This window comes from Zea mays, unplaced genomic scaffold, assembly GCF_902167145.1.
Source record: "Zea mays cultivar B73 unplaced genomic scaffold, Zm-B73-REFERENCE-NAM-5.0 scaffold_410, whole genome shotgun sequence".
NCBI classification, from domain to species: domain Eukaryota; kingdom Viridiplantae; phylum Streptophyta; class Magnoliopsida; order Poales; family Poaceae; genus Zea; species Zea mays.
In genome coordinates, this window is record NW_023367048.1 from 1 (window position 1) to 10,000 (window position 10,000).

General features: G+C 38.1%; 2 protein-coding genes across 2 annotated transcripts in view; both read right to left on the minus strand.

Annotated features, from left to right (window-relative positions):
- Positions 1-618: 618 nt before the first annotated feature.
- The window catches only part of LOC118475078 (NAD(P)H-quinone oxidoreductase subunit 2 A, chloroplastic), a 15,063-nt gene continuing 5,681 nt past the window's right edge, over positions 619-10,000 (minus strand). The window contains exon 1 of the mRNA XM_035963827.1: positions 619-10,000. This exon is cut by the window's right edge and continues 5,681 nt beyond it. The gene's annotated coding sequence lies outside the window, so the exon portion shown is untranslated.
- LOC118475079 (30S ribosomal protein S7, chloroplastic) overlaps positions 4,039-10,000 on the minus strand; it is a 9,898-nt gene continuing 3,936 nt past the window's right edge. Inside the window, exon 1 of the mRNA XM_035963828.1 lies at positions 4,039-10,000. This exon is cut by the window's right edge and continues 3,936 nt beyond it. The gene's annotated coding sequence lies outside the window, so the exon portion shown is untranslated.

A 10,000-nucleotide genomic window follows, 5' to 3' on the forward strand; every position in this document is an offset into this window, starting at 1 on the left:
TAAACCTTCGAAAGTGACTTTTGCTTCTCTCGGGTTTTTTTTTTCTCTACTATTTTTTTTTTCTGTCATATATTTTTCTCCTATTTTTCTATTTTTATTTTCAAAATAGGAAGTTCGAGATAGAATTTGGGTACTATAGGTGGGGCCATTACCATATATAACATAAAACTTCTCCCCCAATTCTGTTTAGTCGAGCTTCTCGATCTGTCATTATACCTCGAGAAGTAGAAAGAATAGCAATTCCCATTCCGCCCAAAACCTTAGGAATTCCTTGATAGTGGCATAAATTCGTAAGCCAGGTCGGCTGATACGCTTTAAAAAGGTTCTAGTTCTATATATTCCCTTTCTAGTCTTTCTCCTTTGATGTCGCAAAGTTGAAACCAAGAAATATCTGTTACTTTCCTGATGTTTCCGAACACTTTCAATAAAACCCTCTCGTAGAAGTATTTTAACAATGTTTTCGGTAATATTTGTGATACTACTCGAACAGTTCCTTTTTTATTCATGTCTGCGTTTCTTATAGAGGTTAGTAAATCAGCAATAGTGTCCTTGCCCATAAGACTCTAATTCTAGGTTCCTCCTAATTTTTCTATAATCAACATGTTTTCCCTTTTCTTTAAATTTAGGATTTTTAAGCATATACGTGAGACAAAATCTACTAATTTTTTCTTTGATCTATATCTCGTCTACTAGTATTTATAATACTTCAGGAGCTAATGAAACTATTTTAGTCAAATTCAATTCTCTTAATTCTTCGGCAACCGCGCCAAAAACTCGAGTTCCTTTTGGATTTCCTTTTTGATCAATGATAACTGCTGCATTGTCATCATAGCGTATTATTATACCGTCGTCGCCTTTGAATTCTTTACGTGTACGTACAATTACAGCTCGAATTACTTCGGATCTTTCTAGAGGCATTTGGGGCACTGCGTCTTTGATTACAGCAATAATAACATCACCAATACGAGCATATCGCTGATTACCAGCGGCTCCTATGACTCGAATACACATCAATTTTCGAGCTCCACTGTTATCTGCTACATTTAAAAGGGTCTGAGGTTGAATCATATTATTTGGATTTCCATTTGTTATTTCAATGCAAAAGGATGAAAGAAATATTGTCTTTCCAGAAAGAAAAACCAGGGGTTTTTTATCTTCAATATTCCTTTTTGGGGTTCTATATCTCTAATCGAAGAAATTGACTTCGTATGGGCATTTTACTGGCAGCTATAGAGATAGCTGCTCTAGCTACAGTTTCGGATACTCCGCTCATTTCATAAAGTATTCGACCTGGTTTAACAACGGCTACCCAATATTCGGGGGATCCCTTTCCCGAGCCCATACGTGTTTCTGTGGGTCTTATTGTAACCGGTTTGTCGGGAAATATACGCACCCATATTTTTCCACCACGACGTGCATATCGTGTCATTGCTCTTCGTCCTGCTTCTATCTGTCTCGCGGTGATCCAAGCGGGTTCAAGTACTTGAAGAGCATATCTACCAAAACAAATATGATTGCCTCGGCAGGATTTTCCCTTCATTCTTCCTCTATGTTGTTTACGAAATCTAGTTCTTTTGGGGTTATAGTCGATGGTTCTTTCTTAGTTCCATCTCTACTACAAAACTGGACATGAGAGTTTCTTCTCATCCAGCTCCTCGCGAATGAAATGAGAAAGCGTGCGAATGTCATTTCTCTAATTCCATAATATTCAAAAATATTATAGATAGATACACATCAATATATAATAGAAAAAGTTAGGTTTTTTTGATTTTGACTTTCTTAAACTTAAAAAAGAAAAATAAATATATAGTCAAGAAAGAAGATCTAGAATATATCCAAATTCAATATTTATATAAAATGTAATCCTTCCTTTTTTGGAATCTCCTTTTTTTTTATTCTTATTGAATCGTGGTAAAGTATTCTAATCCAATAAGGATTTCGCGGGCGAATATTTACTCTTTCCTGTCTTATTTGTTAATTTAGAACCTTATCAAATAAAGCAATTTTTTTGGTTTGTTCCGCCATCCCACCCAATGAAGTGTTAGGATTCTTTTCAATAAAATCCTATGTAGTCATAGGTTTTGTCGTTCCCACAGCTTCTCCTTTAATGGTTAGGTTTGAATCCTGCAATGGAGCTTCCAATTTTTTTTTCCGAGTCAATTTTCTCAGTTTTATTAACCCGGCTGCTCTTTATTTATTGCTTTATATTTTTATTTGTTGTTTCAAAAGTCAAGTTACGATTTCGAATTCTCTCTTTTTTTTGAGAATTTTATTATATTGATGCTTTATCACATTGCCTTTTTTTTATGATGTAATTCATAGACCATACATATGGGAATCCTATATCTTTCTTATTCTTCTTCCTTCTATCTATCATCCCTCCTTTTATCCACATCCCTTTAGTTTTGCTTCACAGCCTAGAATCAGGTTTCTTTTGTAGAGAAAAAAATGCAGTTGCTACAACTATATGATAGATCTACTCATTTTTGATAGATGTATTTATTCACATAGTGACTGTTTCTTAGTTAGGATCTCGACAATACGAAGCAATAGGTTGGTTATTAGTTAATTTTCTATCATTACTAAGTTTTTTTCCATTTTTGACCCTAAAGAAAAAACTAACGAGTCACACACTAAGCATAGCAATTATATTAAAAGATTTCTTAATTTTCATTAAATCTTATAGAAAGAGGGATACTTTCTTCTTTTTTTTAGGGATTTTTGGAAAAACAAGGTTCTTGTCTTTTTTATTCTATCACTGGGCGGAATGGGAAGACATGGTTAGTTATTCTTCTTCTACGAATATCCAAATTTTGACACCTAATACTCCATAGATAGTTCGAATTGGATAGCAGCAATAATCAATTTTAGCGCGAATTGTTTGGAGGGGTAGTCTACCCTTTTTGATGCATTCGGCACGTGCAATTTCTTTTCCTGCTAGACGACCCGCAATTTGGATTTTTATTCCCTTTATATCCGCTTTTTTAGTTAATTCAATAGCTTTTTTCATTGCTTTTCGGAATGAAACTCTATTTTTTAATTGGAAAGCTATATATTCCGCAAGAATATTAGGTTGTCTATAAGGTTCTTTAACCTTTTCGATAGCAATATTAAGTCTCTGGTTTACAGAATTAACTTCCTTTTGGAGATCTTTCTCTAATTCTTCGATTGCTCCCTTTTTCTTTAATAAGTTGGGGAATCCAATATGGATTATGACGTGGATTGTATCGATTTCTTTTTGAATTTCTATATGTGTAATTACTTCAGAACTTGAGTCTGATTCCATTTTTCTATTCGAGCCTTTTTTCCTATTCTTTTGTATATAGTTCTTGATACAATTCCGTATTTTTTTATCTTCCTGTAGACCTTCAGAATAATTTTTTGGTTGTGCGAACCAAAAGGAATGGTGATTTTGGGTTGTACCAAGTCTGAAACCGAGTGGATTTATTTTTTGTCCCATATTTTTCTATTATATTTCTTTTTTTTTTACTGGGAATCGAAATCTTAGATTGATCTAAAGATTATTTTGATTTCTTTACTATATTTAGTACAATTGTTATATTACACATCGTTTTTTTTATAGAATAACTACGTCCTCGAGCTCGAGGTCTGAATTTTTTCATAATAGTACTCCTACTGACTTCGGCTTTAGTGATGAATAAATTCGTTTTGTCGAAATCCCTATAATGAGTAGCATTTGCTGCTGCCGAATAAACCAACTTTAAGATGGGATACGATGCTCGATAAGGCATGAGATTCAGTATCATAACGGTTTCCTCGTAGTAACGCCAGCGAATCTCATCTAGAACTCTTTGTGCTTTGAAAACAGACATATGTATGCGTTTTTGTGCTTTGAAAACCCGTTCGAATTTAAGTAGACGATCGGTTGGAACTTTTCTTGCGAGTTTTCTCAGCCCCTTCTTCTTCTTTATCCTAGGGGTATACTTTACCAATTTGAAACTTGTCATAAATAAGGTTATTACCCGCCTACCTTTACTTTATTTGATTATTTGAATCCTATAAATTTTGTTTATTCTGAATCTTTCTATTCTGAATTCAATTAACGACGAGATTTAGTATCCTTTCTTGTACTTTCATAACTCGTGAAATGCCGAGTAGGCACGAATTCCCCCAATTTGCGACCTACCATAGGATTTGTTATGTAAATAGGTATATGTTCTTTTCCATTATGAATCGCGATTGTATGGCCAACCATTGCGGGTAGAATGCTAGATGCCCGGGACCACGTTACTATTATTTCTTTCTCCTCCTTCATATTGACCTTTTCGATTTTTGCCAATAAATGACGAGCTACAAAAGGATTCGTTTTTTTTCGTGTCACAGCTGATTACTCCTTTTTTTCATTTTAAAGAGTGGCATCCTATGTCCACTATCTCGATCGAGGTATGGAGGTCAGAATAAATAGAATAATAATGAATGGAAAAAAGAGAAAATCCTTTAGCTGGATAAGGGGCGGATGTAGCCAAGTGGATCAAGGCAGTGGATTGTGAATCCACCATGCGCGGGTTCAATTCCCGTCGTTCGCCCATCGCATTATTGCAAATTCCAAAAATGCAATTTTCCATATTCCTAGTTACGTATTTACTTACGGCGACGAAGAATAAAACTATCACTATATTTTTTCCTTTTCCTAGTTCTTCTTCCAAGCGCAGGATAACCCCAAGGGGTTGTGGGTTTTTTTCTACCAATGGGGGCTTTCCCTTCACCACCCCCATGGGGGTGGTCCACAGGGTTCATAACTACCCCTCTTACTACGGGGCGTTTACCTAGCCAACACTTAGATCCGGCTCTACCCAAACTTTTTTGGTTCACCCCAACATTACCCACTTGTCCGACTGTTGCTAAGCAGTTTTGGGATACCAAACGGACCTCCCCAGATGGTAATCTTAAAGTGGCCAATTTACCCTCTTTTGCAATCAGTTTCGCTACAGCACCTGCTGCTCTAGCTAATTGCCCACCCCTTCCACGTGTGATTTCTATGTTATGTATGGCCGTGCCTAAGGGCATATCGGTTGAAGTAGATTCTTCTTTTTTCTCAAAAAACCCCTTCCCAAACTGTACAAGCTTCTTCCAAAGCATACGGCTTTCTAGATGTATATGACGATCTCTAGACAGATGGATCTTATATGAATCGTATGATGAAGTACCACATGAGTGGATATATAGAAAAGGAATCCAAATCCGCCGAATCGCTCATGTTATGATCTTCTACATCCTAGGTCTCCGCGTTCCGTCATCTGGCTTATGTTCTTCATGTAGCATTCAGATCGAATGACTCTATGAAATTACGTCGATACTTCCACATATTATGGGTAACGTAGGAGACATCCCTATTTTCACCCGGGGGTCTTAATTACCACTGCTTAACTTTCAATTCGCCTCTGACCATCAAATTAAATGTGAATAACCCGTCCTCCTCTCTTTGAAACAAGGGGCGCTTCCGGTTCTGTGCGTGCTTCAAACAATTTTGTCTTCTCCATATTACCATATCTCTAGAGTCAATAATTTTCTATGAGGAACTACTGAACTCAATCACTTGCTGCCGTTACTCAACAGTTTTCTGTTGAGGTCTATCCCGTAGAGGTAGTCAAATTGGATCAGTGATCGATTTCTAGGTTTCGTCGTAAACCTAATTGGTTACTTCCAATTACGTAAATCAATAGTTCAAACCGCACTCAAAGGTAGGGCATTTCCCATTGATATAGGAACTTTTGTACCAGAAACAATAGTATCTCCAATTATAGCCCCTCTGGGATGTAAAATATATCTCTTCTCACCATCCCCATAGTGTATGAGACAAATGTATGCATTTCGATTAGGGTCGTATTCTATGGTTATGATTCTACCAGATATGTCTTTTTGATTCCGTCGAAAATCGATTTTACGGTATAGGCGCTTATGACCTCCCCCTCTATGCCTTGCGGTAATGATTCCTCTGGCATTACGACCTTTACCACAACGGTGCCGTCCATGGATCAATTTATTTCGTGGATTGGATTTCACTTGCCTGTCTACGGTTCCCTTGCGTGTGCTCGGGATAGGTGTTTTGTATAAATGTTTCGCCGTATTATTAAGTATTCTCCTTTAGTTCGTTTCTCTATCTAGAAGTGGAATAGAATAACCCGGTTGAAGGGTAATGATCATACGTCTGTAATGCATTGTATGTCCCAGAATAGGTCCCATTCTTCTACCCTTTCCGGGTAGTCGATGGCTATTCACAGCTACTACCTTAACACCAAAGAAGAGTTCGACCCAATGCTTTATTTCTGTCTTAGTGAATCCCGATTCGACATTAAAAGTATATTGATTCTTTCCCAATAAACGAAGACTCTTTTCTGTAAATACTGCGTATTTGATTCCATCCATAAATCGACTTTCCCCCCTATGCTCTGAGTTCCAGTATCGATAAGAATTCGAGTTCTTATTGTTCTTATGTTATGGTATGAATATACCATACCAATTCGTTATGTATGGATGATGGATGAGATTCCATGGATAGAGAGCCAATTCCAATAGACCGTTCCCGTTCGCGTGCATCCAGCAGGAATTGAACCCGCAAATTTACCAATTATGAGTTGGGCGCTTTAACCATTCAGCCATGGATGCTTAACAGGGATCATCGTACATCGTAAATAACCAATTTTCATATAGAAAGACATATCATAGAAAAATGAAATCGAAAATATTCGGAGATGGCAAATATTCGGAGATGACTATGAAAACACCTCTCCGGATCCTCGAATTGAAAGAGAGACTGAGAGGGATCAAGAATCCTAATTCTCGCTATTTGGAATGGATCCAATTCTATTGAGTCTGACCCATAGTGATCATTTCTCTTTAGCAAAGAATGACCTTGGTTATCAAAGGATTGAACAACCGAGATCCATTTACTTATGATACCTAGTTGACATTGCTAACAAGGATCTAATGAATTATGAGTTTAATAGATTCTCTTTAGCAGAAAGACGTATATTCCTTGCTCATTATCAGACAATCACTTATTCCCAAACCTCGTGTGGGGCTAATCGTTTTCATTTACCATCTCATGGAAAACCCTTTTCGTTCCGCTTAGCCCTATCGGGTATTTTAGTGATAGGTTCTATAGGAACTGGACAATCCTATTTGGTCAAATACCTAACGAAAAATTCCTATTTTCCTTTCATTAAGGTACGAGGGCTTCTTATTCCACAAGAACGAAAGCACCTTTTCATTCTTTCATATACTAGGGGTTTTTACTTGGAAAAGACAATGTTCCATACTAAAGGATTCGGGTCCATAACCACGAGTTCCAGTGCACTAGATCTTGTAGCACTTAGCAACGAGGCCCTATCCATTAGTATTCCACATAAGAAATCCATTATAGAAACTAATACAATTAGATTAGCTCTTCATAGACAAACTTGGGGTTTGCGAGCCAAGATAAGACCGGCTCGGGATCATGGGACCCTTTTCTATCAGATAGGAGGGGATCTTGTACAAAATAGACTTCTAAGTAATAACCCCATAGATCCTATATCTATCTATATAAAGAGGCAATCGTGTCAGGAAGCGGCTTTTTCTTTGGCCAAACGGTACTTCGAACTTGGAACGAGCATGAAGAGATTAACGAGACTTCTTTCTCTTTTGAGTTTTTCTGGCGGACCGGTCGCGCAAGATCTTTGGTCTTCCCCCGGAACCGATGAAAAAGTGGGTCGCTTCTTATGGACTCGCTCAGAATGATTCTTCTCTATCTATAGTTCATGGCCTATTAGAAGTAGAAGGTGCTCTGGTGCAATCCTTACCGACAGAAAAAGATTGCAGTCGGGTTGATAATAATCGAGTGCCATTACTTCGTCGGTCCGAACCAAGGAATCCGTTAGAAATGTTTTGAAATGGATATTGTTCTCTCTTTGATTAGGGATGCTATATGAAAAGAAGTGGAGTTTGAAAAAGGGAACGGAATGGTCAAACCGGAACTGCTAGAGGAACGAATTTTCAATAGCATAACTTGGGCTCCTAGAATATGGGGCCCTTGGGACAATCTATTTGATTGCAGGGACAGGTACGCTGAATATGACTGGGGATTTTCCTATGGGTATTGGAGCGGGTCCAAGCAGATTAAAGAGGATGAGTTGTCAGAGACTGCTATTTATTCGAATTATTTCTGGTATATTTATCATAAAAAGGGGGAGGTGCAAGAGACTGATTCGGACTTCTTGCAGAGTGGAACAATGCAGTACCAGACACGAGATATATCTTTCAAAGAAGAAGGCTTTTTTCGAATAAGCCAATTGATTTGGGACCTTCGGATCCATTCTTTTTCCTATTCAAAGATCAGGCCTTTGTCTCTGTGTTTTCACGTCGAGAATTCTTTGCAGATGAAGATGAAGAGATGGCAAAGCGGCTTAGTACCAGTACCTGGAGAAAAAAGCCTCCTAAACATATGGCTAGCAACTGGTTCACCAGGAGTACGCAAGAAAGGCAAAAGCACTACGAATTATTGATTTAGGAATGGGAATGGGCTAGAACCCTGGGCTCTTCCTTATATAATTAATGGTCTTTTCATTCTAATACTCTATCCGAGAGTTCTCAGTATTTAGCAAAGCTGTTCCTATCTAACGGAAGGCTCCTGGATCAAATGACAAAGACATTGTTTGTGGAGAAAGAGGTGGCTTTTCCCGGATGAAATGAAACATTTCATTTGTGTAACAGGAGAAAGATTTCCCACTCCTTAGCCGTAAAGATATGTGGCCATGAAAAAGGGAGGGGATTCAGTGGAACAGGATTGGCCGGGCGGTAGAGTCGTGGAAACACTTGTTGATTCCTATTTTGGACCCTAGCTCCATGGAACAATATGCTACTGCGGAAACATGGAAGAATTGCAATCTTAGATCAAAACACTATGTATGGGATGATATGAACTGCCTAAATAAGAATTCTTGAGCGTCGAATAACCTGAGTACTAACTACATCAAACAATTTGCATTAATGAAACTGTGTAAATCCACCGGATAATCAAAAATACGCATGTCTGATGAAATGGTTGTTGCTATCTGTTTCCATAACGAATCCTTGGTTTAACTGAATAAGTAAAGAAAATGGGCCCTTTCTCTTCGTCTCAGATCGATGGATCTTCTCGATTGGAAGATCTCCCATATGGATAATACACATTCCAGTTGACCGAGCCTAATGCTAATTGTTTTGTTCCGAAGCAAAGATATCCGCGGAGGCCGGTTCGTTCGTCCTATTCTGATATTCAGGACCAAGAGGTCCTGGATTCTCTTTCGGATAGGCCCTGAAAGGAGAAGAGAAGCTGAAATGCCAACGGACCTCTGTCTATTCTCTAATTCACCCGATCCGATAGTACCCGTTTTTGGAACGTCCAGTGCCAAAGTCACTGAATGGGTAAGTCACCAATCCAATCCCTTTGACAAATCGGGTGTCATATTAGATATCATATTCTATATATATAGAAATATCATAGAATAGACATATAGAATTTTTGGTTGGGAAATTCGAATGAATCATTGAGTGAAAAAGGAGCAAAGAATGACAAAAGATGAGACTCTACTAGTCTTCACTCTTGTGGTTTCCTCGGTTTCTATTTTCTTATTCGGGATCTTGCTTTTCATGGTTCTCATCTCTGCAACTCGCGATTTTCGCGAGAGAACCAAATCCAAGTTGGTGAAGATCATGATTTGGGCTGGCATAGTAGTTATTACCTTTGCAATTGCGGTTCGAATCTATCCGATCTTTATCTTTTTGCTCAAAGAACGAATAAAACCCCTTGTTGAAGCCCTTTATGATAAGCTTCCCTGGATCTGGGAAGTTTCTCTTTCACGGTATTGGGATCGTTTGATCGATTTCCTTGATCGCTACTTATGGGCGTGCGCTCAAAGGATACAAACAGGGATTCGCAAACAAAAAGGGGAATTCGTAGTCACTTTTTCCTGTCGCGTAAAAAAAAGGCTTTACGCGAGAGCAATAGAGGTTGGGATAC